Source organism: Meriones unguiculatus (assembly GCF_030254825.1).
Source record: "Meriones unguiculatus strain TT.TT164.6M chromosome 13 unlocalized genomic scaffold, Bangor_MerUng_6.1 Chr13_unordered_Scaffold_65, whole genome shotgun sequence".
Lineage (NCBI taxonomy): Eukaryota > Metazoa > Chordata > Mammalia > Rodentia > Muridae > Meriones > Meriones unguiculatus.
In genome coordinates this window covers 269960-290190 of record NW_026843670.1, presented here as the reverse complement: position 1 = coordinate 290190, position 20231 = coordinate 269960, and positions in this window count along the sequence as shown.

Here is a 20231-nt window from a genome sequence, read left to right as displayed (position 1 = left end):
CCTTGCATAGTCCAGCAGCCGTCTCACGATGGCCAGGTCCGGGGGCCCAGAGAAATCCTGGGGGAATTTCTGCAGCCACTGGGACAAGAACGAGAAGATGGCACTGTGGGTGAGAGCAGGACAAAGGGACACTGTGTCGGGAGTCTGGCCTCTCTTTGGAACTGCGGGGGGGCATTGGTATCCCCCAGGGCCTTTCCTTTTTTGTCTCTCCCTCTGCTGCTCAAAACCTAGGAGCCCAGTGGGAAACCTCTATCCTCTACCAGCAGGTTAGGTCGTGAGGACAGTCCCTAGGTAGAGAACCCCAAAGGTGAGGCTCCTGGCCAAAATTGGCCCTCCACCCTGGCCTTAAACGCCCCTTCCTGCTCACCTCCCCCTCCACCCCAAGCCTACTCATGTCTTTGTCTGCTTTTCCGCCTGAAGGATCTATACCTGTGACAGTTCATGGGGGTGATACCCCTACTGCCCCATGTCCCCAAGCCACCCAGACATCTAGAAGGAACTATTAGAATCTTCCCAGGGATGGGTGTGGGGGTGCTAGGGGCTCCATCCATAACAAACAGTGCAAATGGGGTCCAGAATCCTTTACACAAACGGGGAAAGGTCGCTCAGGGCATGAGAAATGGTGGTGTGTGAGATTCCCTGGGGAAGGTGAATGGCACCTGTGAGAGCCCCACCCTGCCACAATCACCCATGTTTGGCCATGTCACTTTAAGGGGTCTGGCCTGGGACTCAGGCTGCTGGGACTCACACGTCCGGTTCTGTGAGGGCACAGGGCACTGGCCCTGGGAAACAGCAGGAGAAGATCTGAGAGCTGGCTAGATCCCTGGTGGAACCACTCTCCTGCCTTTTCAGCATCAGGTCCAGAACCAACCAGATGGTGGCAATCTTTGGATAAAGGGCCAGAAGGTGGGCAAATAGGGAATCATCTGCTTCACATAGTCCATGTGATCATTGCTGAGCATGAGGATGCCATGAAGGAAGGCTCACTACCTTTCGCTATGAGGAAGGACCAGGGCAGGAGGGAGGCTTTAAGTGTGCAAACCCCGAGGGGCACCAATGACCAATTTCCCTACACCTAAGCGGGAAGCAGGCATGAAAAGCGTTCCTCAGTGTCCCAACAGGAACACTCTTCCAGGCTGCGATCGCGGTGGATGGGGGGTGGGGTGGACCAGAAAGCTTCCCTGCTGCAGGACGGCCCTGGTTACCTTGGTCTCCCAGTGGGGAACAGGCCAGAAATGTGTCAGGGAGCGCACCACATGTCTCCAGCAGCGGCACAGGCGACCACCGCTGTCTTCTCTGAGACCTGAGCCCGTGGAGGTCTGGAAGCAGAAGAGACTCATCTCTCCAGCTCCTCTGGACCGGCTGGTCTGTCCAGGCTGCTGTTGCTGCTGCTGGCCTCCCGTTACCTGGCAACCAGGGTTCCGAGTTCCATCCAGAACCGGGCTGAGGAAGCATGGTCACTTCCTGGAGTCACCCTGCCAGAGCCTCCAGTTCATGGGTTCTCCCTGGAGGCCACCAGCCCTGCAGGCTCTGCTGATTAAACAAACCATCAACAGTTCCAGAGAGAAATGATGGAGAAGTTGCCTCCCGTCACCACTAGAGGGCATAGAGTCACATGAGAGGGTGCAAGGATGAAAAAAACAGCAGCAGCAGAGAGGGATGGCTACCATCCGTCTTTAATCTTTTTATTATTATTATCATCATCATCATCATTATCATCATCATCATCATCATCATCATCATCATTCCATTCTTCTTCCCTAGTATACTGAAAACAAATTCACCTTCTTTCATTTCACCTACTGAACTAAAATGTTCTCATCTCTCAGCCTTTGAATATGTATGTTCTTTATCTTTTCTGGGGTGTTAGATACCTCTTGCTTTCCTTTAGGTTTCATAGTGGAATTTATAGTGATGTATACATTTCTATGCATGGTCTATGGGTTTGTTTATGGTGGATTACCCCACAAGACTGTAAGCTTATAGAGAAAGTGGTGTTTACATCAATCATTTTTGTGTGTTCAGGACTTAGCAGAGTATTGGGTACCTAATTCACAATAACTCTCTGTGAAAGGACAAATAACCTTTTAAAAAGTAAATTCCTTTAACAAAGTCTTCATAATCTGATAGTAAAACAGAATTCTCACCTAAAGGATGGGAGCATGTAGCATTTTATTTGTTAATGCCAGCCATTGTGCCATCTGTAAAAAATTTTTCCTGGAGTCTTTTTATCTTGTTCTGTTACTGCTGTTACTAGGACACCCTACTCTATGCCTGTTGCCTTCTCTGTGTTCTCTTTAATTTATCCCATAACAAGTTACTTCCTTTAAGCTTTAGTGAGATTTAGCATCTGGCTTCATTATATCCAAAGATTATCTGTTTCTGCCTGTTTTGTACAGAAGGCAGGAATACAACTAAGAGGTAGAACATTTGCTTCATATATAGGAGGTAAGGAAGGAGGAGGAAGGGGAGAAGAAAAAAAGAACAGGAGAATTGAAACATTGCTTTTCTTTATGCAGATGCACTTCCTTCAATACAGGAGTTAACAGTCTTCTTGTCTCTGCATTCCAAATAAGGTAGAAATTCCAGATACAGCAACAGTGATACTTATTTGGTGTTAGTTTTTAACCTGGTCCTTCTCCTGACATTTACCTGCTTTATATGTATTTGGTTTTATGTATATGTTCATTTTCTGGGATGAATCAATTTTTTCATTAGGTTTTATGAGAAGTCATATTCTCAGAAAGTGTCCTGAGCTTTGAATCCTACCATACTTATCCCTAGGAGCCCATATCTGCAAAGGTGATTATGTCCTCTCTGTACATCATTTGATGTTATGACTTCAGGATTCATCTTGAACCTTGTTTTCAAGAGAATGTTGTAAACAAGCCTTAAGCTTAGCAGGCATTTTGTGCCTCATGAAAAAAATTTCATCATAAAATGTCCTGTCTGAAAAGAGCATCTGAGATCATTGTACAATGCACTCAGTTATTTTCATTTTAGTCATTAACATTATTAGTACTATTTAATGTTTTTCATTACTTTGTTAGAGACACAAATATGATGACCCTGGTGTAAGGGACTGTGTACACACTGTTAACTAAGAAAATAAAACCACACATTGGAGAAAGTAAAACCTCCAAATATGGATAAGAATTAGGTTTAGATTTAGTGCCCAAAAATAATTCAGTTGAAATGTGGGAACGACATTGAAACACCATTATTCAGCAAACGTTTAGAGTATATATGTAAATATGATGAAAGGAATGTACACATAAACACAACTTAAAAATTCTTGGCACACGGTATATACTCACTCATATAGACATATAATATAGGATAAACCTACTAAAATCTGTACATCCAAAGAAACTAATCAAGAGGGAGGATCCTGACTAAAACGCTCAATCCCTATCCTGTAAGGCAAAGAGGATGGACATCAGAAGAAGAAGAAAACAGGAAACAAGTTCGGAACCTGCCACAGAGGCCCTCTAAAAGGCTCTGCCCTGCAGACTATCAAAGCAGATGCTGAGACTTATGGCCAAGTGTTGGGCAGAGTACATGGAATCTTATGAAAGAAGTGGGAAATAGTAAGATCTGGAGAGGACAGAAACTCCACAAGGAGAGCAACAGAATGAGAAAATTTGAACACCAAGGTCTTTCCAGAGACTCATACTCCAACCAAGTACCATGCATGGAGATAACCTAGAACCCCTGCATAGATGTAGCCCATGACAGTTAGTGTCCAAGTGGGTTACATAGTAATGGGAAGAGGGACTGCCTGTAACATAAACTGATTGGCCTGCTCTTTGATCTCAGGCCACAGAGGAAGACAATGCAGCCACTCCTCATGAGACCTAACAGACTAAGATCAGAAGGAAGGAAAGGGAGACCTCCCCTATCAGTGGACTTGGGGAGGATCATTCATGAAGAAAGGGAAAAGTAGGTGGGGTTAGGAGGGGAGGAAGGAGGGGCTTATGGGGGGGATACAAAGTGAATAAAGTGTAATTAATAAAAGTTTAAAAAATTAAAAAAAATATTTGACACAAATAATTAAATAAATAATGATAAAAAAATTCTTGGGCACACATACAAAAAGTGGGACTTCATTAAGATTTTTTTTTCTTTTCGTTTTCTTGACAGGAAAAGTTTGAACATGTTTCTCCCCTGTCCTCCTTTTTATTCTCCTCCCTCCCCTTCCCTTCCCTGCCTTCCTTGCTCAGTGTGAATTTACAAACATTGCACTTGAATGGATGCAGTTCTTCAAAGCATTGCCAAAAGGACCCCTGCAGCCTCACTTCTAAACCTTGAACCTCAAATGCATTCTAGCTATTTTTTTTCTTGCATTGGTGATTAATTAAAGCAACTCATTTTCTGGGGGGTAGGGGTAGATACTCAGACATGGTGAATTCCTCATCTACTCCTCCCCATTCCCCATGCTTACGACCTTTAGCACTTTGGGGAGCACATTGACAGAGGTTCCCCACCCATTCAAACCACAATCATACATGTGCTTTCTAAGATTTTCTAATAAAATTCTTTTAGTTGCCAGTATGAGACCTTAACTAAAAAAGAATTGTTTTCATTCTCAGGTGACAATCTCATAAGTACAGCCATGATAATAAGTGACATATCAAGATGCTCAGGTGGGTATTCTGTGTACAGTGCCAGTACACAGGCTCAGACCCAGGAACTCAGTGGAGCCAAGCCTTCCCTATTTGAGTTTGGTTCACTTCCTTGTTGAAGCCACCTATGGCTAAAAAAAAGAAGTTTGTGGGATTGGGAGTGTACCTCACTTGATACGAGGTGGAGCAGAAGGATCAGAAATTCAAGGTCATCTTATAGCTGTTTAGTTTAAGGCTGGGCTGGGCTACAGGGGACCCTAACCAAATAATAATAATAGTAATAACTACAATACCTTTCAACTAAGAGCATTATTTGGTGGTCATTGTTCCAAGCTAGAGCTAACCTCAGGTCACCGAACTTCCTCATAGAGATAGCAAGGAGGCAACAAGGTCAAGCCCAGAAAGACTATCTGCACACAGACCCCTCTCCAACCGAGCCTTCCTCGCCAAATATGTGGAAATATGTGTTTCCACTGATGACCAGAGGTGCCCCAGCTTGTAGTGTTGGGAGCATGGGGAAGGCAAAGTCACAATGGAGCACAGCTGTTTGATCACCAGCCCACTGAGACCATCACAAGCAAACAAAATCACAAAAGTACAACAAAGGAAAAAAAATGTACTGGGTATAATGCGCTTGAAGAGAATGGAAGAAAAAATACCAAAAACTCAGAACAGTGGCCTGTCTCTCTATGGGCCCTCTATCCTATTCCATTAGTGGTGACCTACCCCCAAATCAGGCTCCATCCAACTACACCCGAGTTTGGAATGATGACCTGCATTCAGCCAGACCAGAGAATGGTGCAGCAACATATTTGTTGATCTCTGTCTACCAGACCAGAGCCCAAAGCACCAGCCAAACTCTGCCAGACCAGAGACCACAGCAGCAGCAAATTTCTGCCAGATCAGAGGCCAGAGCAGGGGACACACTCTGCCAGACCCGAGGCCAGAGTAGTGGATAAGATCTGCCAGACCAGAGACCAGAGAACATTGGCAGAGGTGCCAATCCTGAGCTCCACATACTGTATCAATCCCTTGCCACATTCTTGCCACTCTCACTGGAGACTGTGAAGCATGGCTCAAGCCTCCTGAAATGGGAAAAAAATCAGGTCTAGGGGGATAGAAGGATTTTGTCCCATGTCCTCAGTCAGTCCCAGAGACAAAAAATGACAGCGAGAGTCAAAACAGTTAAACAAGACACAGACTAGATCCCATTGCTTGTGCAGCAGAAAAATACACAGAGCCAGACAGCAGATCCCACCACTCCTGCAGTGGAAAAGGAAAGTAGGATATCAGTGAATCTCTGCTGCAGGAGCTATCTGCATTATCCTTGTCCAAAGATCCAGAGATCAAAGAAAACTCGGTGCTCAACTCCCTTTACAGATGTACCCTTTTGGGGGGATCTGGAAAGTCTTCCAGACCCCCTGTGGCCCACAGCTGTCCAGAGCATCAGCTCTAACCTTTCTGACGACACATATTACACATTTTGCCTTGAGTCCCAAAAAAACAAACTAGAGAAACACCGAGAAAGACACAGACAGATACAGACAGAGTGCTCATTTACTGGCTGTTGTTCAGCTCCATGTGCCTGGGGTGCTTGGGAGACTTGGGGATCCAATATAAGAACCCATATGTTATGGCCAGATCTTAGGGTGACCAAAGATCATCAGGAGCCAGACCACATATGCAAGAGCAAAGAGTTTTATTTGGGCTTATGCTGGGTCTCTCCATTTTTACAAACACAGTGGATCAGAGAGAGCCCTGAGCAGGTGCATGGCAGGGTTTTGATTGGGGTTTTAGGAAGGACCAGGAAGTTCTGGTTTAATAGTTACAGGATTGGTTGACATTCAGCAAGGGCAAGCTTTTTACAAAGTGATTGGCTAGCTAACATAACTAACATTGAGGGAGCTATCTCTATGCCTCAGGAATGTTGGGTATTTTCTTTGTCACTGAAGGTTCTACTACAAAGTTGGTAGACTGCTCAGCACAAATGCCCCACTTTGAGATAAGATACCTTCCCATTCTTGTTATCCTCAGGCTGTTCCTTGGGTAAGGAATCTTATGACCTTGTATTTGGAATTGGTGACCCATGGTCCAATTCCTGGTGGCTTTATAATAGAGTCACAATTCTGGTGAAATTTAAGTGCCCTTTTTTAGGCCTAGTTCCTGGTGACCTTTGAAGATGTCTCTCCATTCTAAAAGATCCATTTGGATTTTGTGGGGGTTATAAATTATATGTCCTGTGTCAGAGAGCACTCAAATATTAAGCTGTGATATAGAAGAGTAGAACTGATGATGTAAAGGATTTACTATCGCTGAGAAACTAGTGGTACCAGTTAGAATTTAGCTGAGGGAAGACTGCCTGTAAAACACTCCACAGATACGCAGTATGCTAACCAGACCTGTTAGAGATTAGGATCCCGGGATACACATGTTTGCTCACCAGGATTGTGTAGAAATGTGTCAGGGTTATGTCTTTTTAATTTGTAAATTCCCAATGTGTATTTATTAATTCATGAATGCAAATGAAAGCAGACAAGATTGGTGGGTGTACAATTTGGGTCAGGTATCTTGCTCCAGTAAATATTGAATTTCAAATTAAGGGACTGTCCTATGCCCATATGTACAATCCTCATTGACACAGTTCTGTCAGTTCAAATTTGAGACACAGGCTATGGGCTTAAGCTGTGTCTGTCAGGTTACAGGTCTCAGCAGCTAATATTGTACACAGGGATAACATCAAACAGTATCTTATTAATGGCTTTCCCTCTACAAGAGAATGGCCTGTGTTTTTCAAAGTCAGTATGCTATGTGTTTTTTTTTCAACTCTGAGTTTAAGAGCACTGGCTGCTCTTCCAGAGGTCAGGAGTTCAATTCCCACCAACCACATGGTGGCTTACAACATCTATAATGAGATATGGTGCTCTTTTCTGGCATGCAAGTGTAGATGCATGCAGAACACTGTATCCACAATAAATAAATATATGAATAAATAAATAAATAAATAAATAAATAAGTCAGTTGTTGGTATTATTAAATTTTATTTTGTTGATGCATTACTGCTCTAGTCTCTTATTAGATAATATTCTTTGATAATCCAGTCATTAAGAATTTCATTCCTTTTCCCCTAGTGCTTTGATATTTGTTTTTGTTAAAGCAATGTCTCCTGTAGATCAGCCTTTCACATGCTATGTAGTTTACACTTTATTGGAACACTGAATGCTGCCCCTACTGCCTAGTGCCTAGAACATAGTCCTGCAGCTCTTTTTAGGTGGGCCCTGACTAGTGAGTGTGAAGTAAAATAGAACAGTGAATTAATGTCCCCTGAAGACCCTAAATTTTTAGAGGTGGGCAATTACAAATAAAGAGGGACCTGTGTAAGAATTGAGTTCACTAACCTACTTTGAAGCTGGTGTAGTCACAACACAGAAAGGGAGGGGGAGAAGGGAAGATGGTAATGAGTCATGTAATCAATTTTAGATGGTCAATAAAAGTGAAAACTGTACATTTGGGGGGAGTCATACACAAAGGGAATCAAGAATATGGATTAGTTGCTGAGCTTGTTTCTGGGAAGCAAATTTCTATAGTTGCATGAGTTCAAACAAAACAGAAGTTCTGGATAAACTGCTGTGGTAGTGACTAGCAGGGATGTTTCCCCTCCCCACATTTGAAAATGCACAACCTGAGAAAAGAAGTTGTGAGTAATACTTGGTGTTCTCTAATACATATTCAAAGTCTCTGAAGAATATTGGACCATAAGGCCATTTTCAACTTTTAAAAATAATTTTAAGGTTATAATGAAATCATTTCAACCTTTTCATTCCTCTCTGCTCTTACGTCTCAAATGCTGGGATGAATCTTTAAGGAGGCTACTTAACAATCAAAGCAGACCTGGCTGTCAGGTTCTCCCAGCATCCCTCAATCTTTTCCTGTTACAAGGTATGGGTGTCATACACAGATCTCTACCTCAGAAGTTGAGCTGCCCTCCTCCCAGCTCTCATTCTTTATGTATTCCAACCATTTTGGTTACCTGGTCTTTTTCATTTATCATTTACCTTCCCACCCTTTTCATCTGGCTCTCTTCTCCTCTCACATGGCTCAAGTTCATGTCAATCCTAGACTGTCCCAGATGTTCCTGTGTCTGACTATGTTCTCTCATATATCTATAATAAACTTTCTATTCCAACATTCCTAGGTACAGCCATATCCTTTTTGTTTTATTTCTCATTTTCATTGAGCTCTCATTACCTACTCCTTTCTTTCAAATTCATGGCCATTTGTTTCTTTAATGGTTGTTACTATTTGGCTTTGACTAAAGTTTGGCTGAAGGACTTCCCAAATATGAGGTAGAGATGACTGCGTTGGACACTGATCATGTAATGGAATGTGCAACATAAATGACCTGTATCTTGGAAGATGAGCAGGTGCCCTGGGAAAGTAGAAGATTGTATTTTAAAACATTTCCAAGATAAGGATGTTGCAGGATATTTGATCCCAGTGTGATCCCATAGATTGTGAACAGTAAAAACCTGTGCTTTGTTTGGTATGGTTGAGCCCTAACACAAACCTTAATTCCAACAACTTTCTGTTTATTCTAAAGAGGTGATTATGGTATGGTTCCGTCAGCCCTGGAACATACCTTTAATTCAAAAGCTCTCTGTGCACAGGATTTAATAATGTTAACCCTAGATCAAGAGGCAAAGCAAGAAGCCAGCTGACAGGGATTAAAGAGTAAGTGGAACTTTCAGCTGAAATGTATTTAAGAAAGAGTGTAAAAGTGGAAGGAGTTTTAACATAGTAGATTTTGGGCTTTTTGAGCTTTGAGCTAGAAAGCCTTTGGCCTTGGGTTCCTTTGGCCTATCTCCCCTGATCTGTCATCTGAACTGGTGAGCTTTTGGGGCTTTTTACTCTTGGAGTTGAGGTGAGTAGGATGGTCAGATGGGTGCTTTCTCTGCCTCTCTTCACTGGAAGGTTTTAAAATAGAATAATTGGAATTTTCATTCTTTTATAACAACATTAGCATTCTGTGTGCCCATAGGGGTTAGGGCAAAGCTAGAATGCCTCTGCTATCAGCATCATTTGATCTTTGATCCACTGGTAGAGGAGCTACTACTGTCCTAAGACTCAGCTGTATTGTTCAAGCTAATGAGGGATTCTGGGTAGGCCTAGCAGTCAGGAGCAATAGTGAGAGGTAATTTATGGGTTTGTTTTGGGATTTTCCTCTGATATAGCTCTAAAGAGCTGTGAGTGAGACCAGAGGCCATGTCATGCTGAGTGTGGGGCCATTGTCCCCAGGCCAGGAATAGCAGGCTCCTGAGCTATCACAGCCTGATCTGCTTTGAATGAGATGGACTGTGGTTCAGGCTGTGGTTCTGTTGGTCTCCATGTGGTGATCTTGACAGAGACCCTTGGCCTCTGACCCTTCCTGAGTGTTGATTGTCCAGAGAAGTGAGGACTTTGCCGCCTGGGCAGTAGAAAATTGTGGTGCTTATAATATCACTATCTAGTGTACACACGCAAGCATAAGTTTTGCAGTGGACAGATTGGAAAACTGAAGGTCTCATTTCTAGAAATGATTAATGTTGTATTCCACATAGAGATTTGCATAACAAATTTTACAACTCATTTTGAACCTGGAAGAAAAGAGGGGTGGTGGTCATCTTTCAGCAATACTTGATTACATTTTTTTAACCTTTCAACTACCACCAGTCACAATGGCATGATTTAGGGAAATTCAATTCCAGGGTACAAAAGGAATTTCTGAGATGCAGAATTTTGTCAGGTGTGCCTGGTTTTAAATAAGAGGATAGGAAAGATTCCACATATTGTGACATAAATCATGCAGAAGGAAACAGAAACTAAATTATTCTCCATCATTTTTTGTGTGTGAGTGTCTGCAAGGGCTGGGCTGTGCCTGAACCCACAAGGGGACATGAGGGACTGCAAGCCATAGCCCAGCTTATGATCACCTCCATTTTTTAAGAGACTTCTAAAGCAAAAGGACTCTCTGTAAAGGAGGTTAGTAGTAGCTGGAGGGTCAGGAAAATATAACTGTTTAGGTGTCACTTTGAGTTTGTCTTGTAGCAGTTGTGAAATCTGTGTTTATTTAATTTGTATTAATTAGAAAATCAAAGGTATCTCTGGTTCCATGCCAATTTTTCATGCTAGGAGTTACTTATGTCTTTTCATGTTAGCTTGGCTATATTTTAGGCTTATTTTTTGGGCTTTTTTTTTCTCACCCCCTTATTCTTTCACAAACACTGTACACATTCTTGATTATTGAAGTTTGTAGTAAGTACAAAAGTCACATCATGCCAGAAGATTATGAGATTCATGGCAATGGAATCATCCCTTATTTTTCTGTTTTCCTCTGTTTCTTACCAGGTGGCTTTTCTGATATGAGATAGAGATTTTGGATTGTTCTTTAGCAATCACATAAAGACAATTTGCACTTATATCTGTAGAAGACAGAAGAGATAACATGAAGGTGAGTGATACCAGTTGGCCAGTTTACTCCTTCTCTTTTCACATTTTTTTTGGTGATCTGTCATTTTCTTCAGAAGTTTCATGTGTCCAGTGGTCTCCATATTCTTTAGTTGGATGATTTTATTCTCCTGAAAAGATTAAATCAAAACCCTGCCCCATCCCTAATTCTGGGGTGAGGGTTGTAGCTTTTTAGGCATGTTATATCTTTTATAGAGCAAAATGTTTTTTTTTCGAAATAGAAAAAGTATAATATCTCAATTAAAGTTAAAAAAATCTTTGAAAGTTTCCAAATATACCTTAAAGTGTATTTATTTCTAGATAATAAAGGATATTCACTTTGATTTTCAGCCTGCCTTTTACAAGCAGCTTTTAAATAAAGTCAGTGTAAATCCTGTGTGCCTGCCTCTGCCTCCCAGGTGGTATGAAAAGGCACGTGCCTCCCAAATGCTGGGATTAAGGCTATGAACCACCAACACCCTGTCATTGTAACTCCTGAATTTAGAAAACAACTAATTAATATAGAACTGCTTGTCTCTTCTGGGATTAAATGCATGGTCTATCACCATGCTGCTCAGATATGTTATAGTCACTCCAAATTATTCCAACTCAAAAAATTTATACCTTAGAATTTACTTAAAACTTTTTAAAGCTCTTAACTGTTTTTAATATGAAACAACAAAAGTATCTTTTTTATTTAAGAAAAAAAAACTTCAGTCTTTATTAAGTTAGTTTGGAGTGAATGACCACACTGTCTGATGAAAAGTTACCTCTGCTTATTCAGGAGATCTCCACTATTAAAATCTAATCATTATCAATTTTGTTAGGATCCTCCTTTCTTTTCCTGTGGTAACATTTGGTTTTACCAGTGAAGACATAGTTCAGTAATTTCTCACTGTCTACTCCTTTTAGTTTTGTTTACTTCATTTTTTTTTTCTAGAGTATTTAGGTGTGCTGTTAAGTTGCTACTAAGAGATCTTTCTGATTATTTTTTCTGAATGTACTTAGTGGTATGAACTGTCTTCTGGTCAACAATTCCGTTGTGTACTATGACTTTTGATATCTTATGTATTCATTTCATCGACTATTAGAAAGTCTTTAATTTCTTTATTTCAGTTTTGATCCAATTTTTATTTAATAGAGTGTTGTTCAAGTTTTATGAGTTTGTAAGCTTTCTATTGTTTTTGTTATTGGTGATGTGCTGCTTTAAACCTTAGTGGTCTGATAGGATGCAGGAGGTTATTGAAAGTTTCTTATATCTTTTGAGACTTCCACAGTTCAAGTATATCATCAATTATGGAGAAAAATATATGTGTTGCTGAGAAGAGAGAACAATCTTTTTGTTTGGGTGGATGTTCTGTAAACATCATTTGGGTAGTGTTTTGATGTCAGTTATCTGGACCATTTCTCTGTTCAGTTTGGTCAGGAGGACCTGTCCATTGGTAAGAGTGATATATTGAAGTCTTCTCCTATCGGTTTATGAGGGCCAGGATGTGATGCCAGCTGCAGAAGTGTTTCTTTTATAACTTGGGTGCTCTTAGGTTAGGGGCATTGATGTTAAGTATTGAAATGTTATATTGCTGGATGTTTTTTTAATATGTCATGTCTTTTGCCATCTTTTGATTAGTTGATTTTGAAGTCTGTTTTGTTAGATATTAAAATTGCTTTACAAGCTTGATATTCTAATTCATTTATTTGGAATATCTTTTCCAACCCTTTACCTTGAGATAATGTCTATCTTGATGTGAAGCTGTGTTTGATGTATTTAGAAGAAGGGTGGATTTTGTTTTATCATCCATTTTTGTGAGCCTGTGTCTTTTTATTGGTGAATTTGGGTCAATGGTATTAAGAGATATCAACAAACAGTGATTGTAAATCCTGGTATTTTGGTGGTGGTGGTGGTGGTGGTGGTTTTAGCACCCTGTGTTGGGCTATATTTATAGATACATATTGTTTAAATTTGACCTTATCATGAAACATCTTATTTTTCTTCATTTGCTGATTGAAACTTTCTGGGCATGGTTAGTAATTTGTCTTGGCTTCTGTAGTTTTTTAGAGTCAGAAGCACTCTGTCTAAGGTGTTCAACTTCTAGCATTTTTACTGAGAATACAGGATTAATTCCAATAGATCTGCCTCTTTTTTTTTGGTTGGTTTTTGTGGGTTATTTTTTGTTTTGTTTTGTTCGGTTTGGTTTGTCTGGTTGGTTAGTTTGGTTTGTTTTTGTTTTTGTTTTCAGTTGCAGCTTTTTATATTCTTTCTTTGTTCTGCATGTTTTGTATTTTGATTATTCTGTGCTAAGAGGACTTTCTTTTCTGGTCCAGTCTCTTTGGTGATTTTATGCTTCTTGTGCCTTCATAGACATCTTCTTTAGGTTAAGAAATTTTTCTTGTATGATTTTGTTGAAAATATCTTCTGGAACTTTGATCTCATCCTTCTTCTTCTAATCTGATTATTAGTATGTTTTGTGTTATCATAATGTCCCAGAGTTCCTGGATGTTTCCTGAAAGTTTGTATGTAGACCAGGCTGGTTTTGAACTTAACAGCTCTAACTCAAGTCAAGTGTTGGGCTTAAATCTAGGCCAACATGCCTGGCATCAACATCACCATCATTGGCTGCTGAGCATGGAATATAGAGTTTTAGGTATTTATTTTCTTTTGTTTTGTATATGTAAGCATAGGTTATTGTGTTGATCTTCATCAACATCTTGCATTTGAAATTTGGCAGGGAGTATATTTAATTTCTTAGGATGCCCTTTATTTATGACACTAACACTATCTGAGCTTTCCAAGTCATTGAATTGTAGGTGTGTGACGCTCTTCTTACCAGTTGTATTTGTTTTATTTTAATTTTGTTTGTTTTATTCACATTTAATTTATTTTTAATTTAAATTGTTTTTTTTTATTTATTCTCTGACATGAACTTGAGTCTTTGATCACCTCCTCCTGGGTGGTGCAACCTTGCAAGGCCACAGAGGATGACCTTGATGAGGTCTGATGAGACCTGATAATCTAGAAGGGAAGGAATCCCTCCCCAATTAGGAGACTAGAGAAAGGGCATAGGAGCAGAAGAAGGAGGGTGGGTGGGACTGGCAGGAGATGAGGGAGGGGGCTATGGCAAGGATACAAAGTGAACACATTGTAATAAATAACTTAATTAAATTAAAAAAATAATTTATCCACTTAACATCCCAATTGTAATCTTCTCCCTTGACTCTTCCTTGTCTCACCCTCCATTTTTTTCCTCCTTATCCCATTTCCTATATCTCAGATACAGGGAACCCTCCTCTCCTACCATCTGAAACCAGCCTATCAAGTCTCACTAGGACTTCCTGCATCCTCTTCCTCTGTGGCATAGCAATGCCCCTCCACCACGGGGAAATGATCAAATAGCACACAACAGAGTCCATGTCAAAGCCAGCACCTTCTCCCCTTACTATGGATCAAACATGGAGACTGAGCTGCCTATCAGCTACATCTGAGCAGGGGTCTGTTTCCTCTTCATGAATGGTCTTTGGTGGGTCCATCAATCTCTGCAAGTCCCCATGGGCCCAGATTTGTTGTCCTTGTTGGTCTTCTTATGGAGGTCCTGCCAGCTCTGGGTCTTTCTACATTCTATCCTCTCACTCTTTCCTATGATTCCCTGTGCTCTACCCAAAGTTTGGCTGTGAATCTTAGCATCTGTTTCGAACCCCTGCTGGGCGTCTTTTGGAGGATATGTATGTTAGGCTCTCATCCTCTTCCCTCTCCTCAGTCACTTCTGGTGTCGATTTTATATGCACTTTTGCATAAGAATTAAGCATCCTCCATAGGGTCCTCCTTTTTATTTAGCTCCTTTAGGTCTATAAATTGTAGTATGTTTATCCTATATTATGACCATTATCCATTTACAAATGAGTATATACCATGCATGTCTTTCTGGTTTTGGAATAACTCACTTAGGATGATCATTTCTAGTTCCATCTACTTGCCTGAAAATTTTATAGTTTCCTTTTTTTTTTTAATACCCGAGGTGCATTCCATTGTGTAAATGTACCACAATTTCTGTAAAACAATGGTTTGGTTGAGAGACATATAGTTTGTTTCCCTATTATGGCTATTATGAATATAGATGTTATGAACACAGTTGAGCAAATATCTTTGTTGAATGGTGGAGCATCTTTTTGATATATGCCCAGAAATGGTATAGCTGGGTCTTGAAGTAACACTATTTCTAATTGTCTGAGAAAGTATCAGATTGATTTCTAAAGCGGTTGTATAAGTTTTCACTCCCACAGCAATGGAGGAGTGTTCCTTTCTTCACATTCTCACTAACTTGCTGTCACTTCAGGTTTTGACCTTAGCCATGATGGGTTTAAGATGGAATGTCATTTGCATTTCCATGATGACTACAGATATTGAGCATTTAATGTCCACCATTTGATATTCCTCTGTGGAGAAATCTTTGTATAGTTCTGTACCCCAGTTTTAAATTGGATTATTTGGATTATTGGAGTTTAATTTCTTCAGCTCTTTATATATATTGTTTTTTAGCTCTTTCAGTTGTATGAAGGGTTGGTGAAGATCTTTTGTCAGTCGGTAGGCGGTCATTTTGTTCTATTGACAGAGTTCTTTGCTTCATAGAAGCTTTTTGTTTCATGAGATCCTATTCATTAATTCTTGATCTTAGAGCCAGTGTTCTTGGTGTTCTGTTGAGGAAGTTACCTTCTATGCGAATGAGATCGAGGATCTTTCCCACTTTTTTTTCTAACAGATTTAGTGTATCTGGTTTTATGTTGAGGTCTTTGAACAACTTGGACTGCAGTTTAGTGCAGGGTGATAAATATGGATCTATTTTCATTTTTCAACATGTAAACTTCAGGTTAGACCAGCACTGTTTGTTGAAGATGCTGTCCTTTTTCCATTGCATGGTTTTGGCTTCTTTGTCAAAAATCAAGTGGCCATAGGTGTGTGGGTTTATTTATGTGTCTTCACTTCAATTCCATTGATCCACTAATTGTTTTTATTATAGTACCATGCAGTTTTTATTACTATTGATTTATAATAGAGCTTGAGATGAAGAATGGTGATACCTCCTGAAGATCTCCTATTGTACAGGATTGTTTTAGCTATTCTGGCTTTTTTATTTTTCCATATGAAGCTGAGAATTGTTCTTTCAAGTTCTTTAATGAATTGTGTTGATATTTTGATGGGAATATCATTGAATCTGTAGATTGTTTTGTTACGATGGCAATTTTTACTATGTTGGTCCTACTGATCCATGAGCACGAGAGATATTTCTATCTTCTGGTTTCTTTTTCAATTTCTTTCTTCAGAGGCTTGAAGTTTTTGGTTTTGTTGTTGTTGGTGTTCATATAGGCTTTTTACTGGCTTGTTGAGGATAACACCAAAATACATTTTTTTTTACTGCCTATTGTGAAGGGTGTTATTTTCCTATTTTTTTTCAGTCCATTTGTCTTTGGCATCCAGGAGTGTATTTTTTTGAGGTTCCCTACAGTAGAATTTTGGGGGTCATTTTTGTATACTGTCATATCATCTGTGAATAGAGATACTTTGACTTCTTCCTTATCACTTTGTATCCCCTTAATCTCCTTTAGTTGTCTTATTGCCCTAGATAGGACTTTGAGTACTGTATTGAAGAGATTTGGAGAGAGTGTGTAGCCTTGTCTTTTCCCCAAGTCCAGTGGAATTGACTTAACAATCTTTTCATTTAGTTTGATGTTAGCTATATACTATTCTGTATATATTCTGTATATTTTCTGTATACTATCTTTACTCTTTTTAGATATGTGCCTTTGTCCCTGGTCTCTCCAAGACTTTAAACAAGAATAACTGTTGGATATTGTCAAATGCTTTTTCAGCATCTAACAAAATGGCTTTTTTCAATTTGTTTATACAGTGGATTACATTGATGGATTCCATATACTTAACCACCCTCGCATGCCTGGGATGAAGCCTACTTGGTCATGGTGGATGATACCTTTGATATGTTCTTGGATTTGGTTTGCAAGTATTTTATTGAGTATCTTTACATCATTGTTCATAAAAGAGATTGGTCTGAAGTTCTCTTTCTTTTTGGGGATCTTTGAGGATTTATCAAGTTGACTGTGGTCTCACCAAAGGAATTTGGTCATGTTGCATCCATTTCTATTTTATGAAATAATTTGGAGAATATCAGTATTCACTCTTCTTTGAAGGTCTTGTAGAATTCTGCTCTGAAATCATCTGGCCCTTGGCTTTTTTTTTGGTTGGGAGTATTTTGATGGATGCCTCTATTGCCTTATTTACTATAAGACTATTTAATATCTTTACCTGATGTTGATTCAACTTTGCTAAGTGGATTTTAAATAGAATTGTATATTTCATTTAGATTTTCAAATTTTGGGGCATATAGGCTTTTGACATAAAAGGTAATGGTTCTTTGGATTTTCTCAGTGTCTATTATATATTTTTCTTTCAGACTTTGTTGGTTTGGATAGTATCTTTCTACCATTTACTTAGTTTGGCTAAGAATTTGTCTGTGTTTTTTATTTTCTCAAAGAACTAGCTCTTGGTTTCGTTGATTCTTTGAATTATTATCTTTGTTTCTAATTTATTGATATCAGCCCTGAGTTTGTTTTTTCCTAGTGGTCTACTCTTGCTGGGTGTGTCTGCTTCTTTTTTCCTAGGTCTTTCAGGTATACCATTAAGTTGCTTGTATGAGATGTCTCCAATAGCTTATGATGGCCTTTGTTGCTATTCAAACTCCTCTTAGGACTGCTTTCATTGCATCGCATATGAAGTTGAGAACTCTTCTATCAAGGTCTGTAAAGTATTCTGTTGGTATTTTGATGGAAATTGCATTGAATCTGTAGATTGTTTTTGGTAAGATGTCCATTTTTACTATGTTAACTCTGCCAAGCCATGAGTATCAGATAGTTCCATATTCTGATATCTTCTTCTAATCTTTCTTCAGAGACTTGAAGTTTTTTCATACAAGTCTTTGACTTAATTGATTATGGTCACACCAAAGTACTTTATGTCCTTTGAGGCTATTGCGAAGGGTGTTGTTTCCCTAATTTCTTTCTCAGCCCTTTTATCTTTTGTGTACAGGAGGGCTAAATTTTTTATGAATTAATTTTGTATCCAGCCACTTTACTGATGCTGTTTATCATCTGTAGAAGTTCCCTAGTAGAAGTTTTGGAGTTATTCAGGTATACTATCATATCATCTGCAAATATTGATACTTTGACTTCTCCCTTTCCAATTTGTATTCTTTTGATCTCCTTTAATTGTCTTATTGCTCTAGTAAGGACTTCAAGAACTATGTTGAAGAGATATGGAGAGAGTGGACAGCCTTGCCTTGTCCCTGAGTTCAGTGGGACTGCTTTAATTTTCTCTCCATTTAGCTTGATGTTGGCTATAGGCTTGTTGTATATTGCCTTTACTATGTTTAGGTATGTGCCCTTTATCCCTGATCTCTCCAATACTTTAAACATGAATGGATGCTGGATTTTTTCAAATGCTTTTTCAGCAACTAAGGAGATTATCATGTGTTTATTTTTCTTTCAATTTGTTAATATGGTGGATCATATCAATGGATTTTTGTATATTGAACCACCCCTGCATACCTGCCATGAAGCCTGCTTGGTTGTAGTGGATGATATCTTTGATGTGTTCTTTTATTGGGTTTGCAAAGTATTTTGTTGAGTATTTTTGCATCAATGTTCATAAGGGAAATTGGCCTGAAATTGTTTTTTATGCTGCGGTATCCAGGGCTGCTTGCTCCTGGATAACTGGGTTCTGGAGATGCCATTTTGCTCTGTCTTTTGTTGGTTGAGCTTTTATGCTGGCCTCTATCCATTTGGCTATCTTAGGTGTTGGGTGTTAGTTTCTGGTGGTTCCTAGAATCCTGTGCTGGGGAGAAGGAGAATCCCTTTGGCAGGAAGAAAATTTTTTCAAAGGAGGCTTCCTTAGCTTTTGGGGTACGGTCACTGAATGACAGGTGTTTTTCAGGAATTGTCACAGCTCACCTTAGGCATACAGACGTTAGTGGAAATTTTCCATGTTAGTCAAGGGGGCTCTCTTCTCACCCAGAGAAATCCTGGAGACAGCTGCCCTGATGCTGGGGTTCTTGCTGTAAATTTAGTGAGCTGAAGCTGTAATCTGGGTACCCCATGGTTTGGTCAGTTTAGTTAGGGATAACTGGTTGTCCCTTGGAGCAGTATCTGGGGGTTGTTCTCAGGGAACCCAGGCTTCTGTAGGTCTGATTTTGGAGCTCTGTGCCCCAGTACCCAGGTGGTAATCAGTGGCAGGTGAGCACCACTCTCATGTGTACAGCAGGAGGCTAGAGTCTGGAGCCTGTAGATAACCAGAAACTTTTCTGGAGCTAGGTGTCCTAAAGTAGGGCCAGATATTTCCCCCACCTTTGCGTTTTCTCCCAACAGAAAGATCCAGTCTGTACTGTTGGGGGGTGTAGAGTGCATAGGCACTTGCTTGCGAATGGTGGCTCCAAGCTGGTGACTGGACAGGAACCTGGAAAATTTTTCCGATAATATTCCCATATGTGGTCGTGGTAGTGGTGGTGGTAGTGGTGGTGGGAGGGTCAGCTGAGTGCTCTAAGCTGGGACCTGCTGTTTCCCTCCCTGTGGGGTTTTCTTTCTACAGGGAAACCCATCCTTTAGTTCCCTGGGGCACACAGTTCTGTCTGTGATGGAGAGTTGGTTACGTGGGTCTGGCGGCTGAAGTCCCACTCAGGGCTGGCTGCTGTGCACCTGCAAGTCTACAGGACCTTTTCCATGGATAGACTGGATGACATTCAGTCAGTCCCACTTGCTTCCTTCCCTGTGGGTTTTTCTTGAGAGTGGGACTCCCAGTCTCTTGTGCTCTGGGGCACACAGTTCAGCCTGGGAAGGTGATCAGGACACACTTCTTGGGTCTATTTTCTTGAAAACTTTATTCCTGCCAAAACAGCCCAGGAAATTTTCCAGGGATTAGCTGGGTGCTCTGAGGTTGAACCCAATTGTTTTTCTCATCATTGGGTTTCTTATCACCTGGTAAACACAGTCAATGTTGTTTAGGGACCAACTGTTCCAACTATTTGTCACTGTGCAGTCTCTGTTACCCCACTGATCAGTATGCAATCAGCC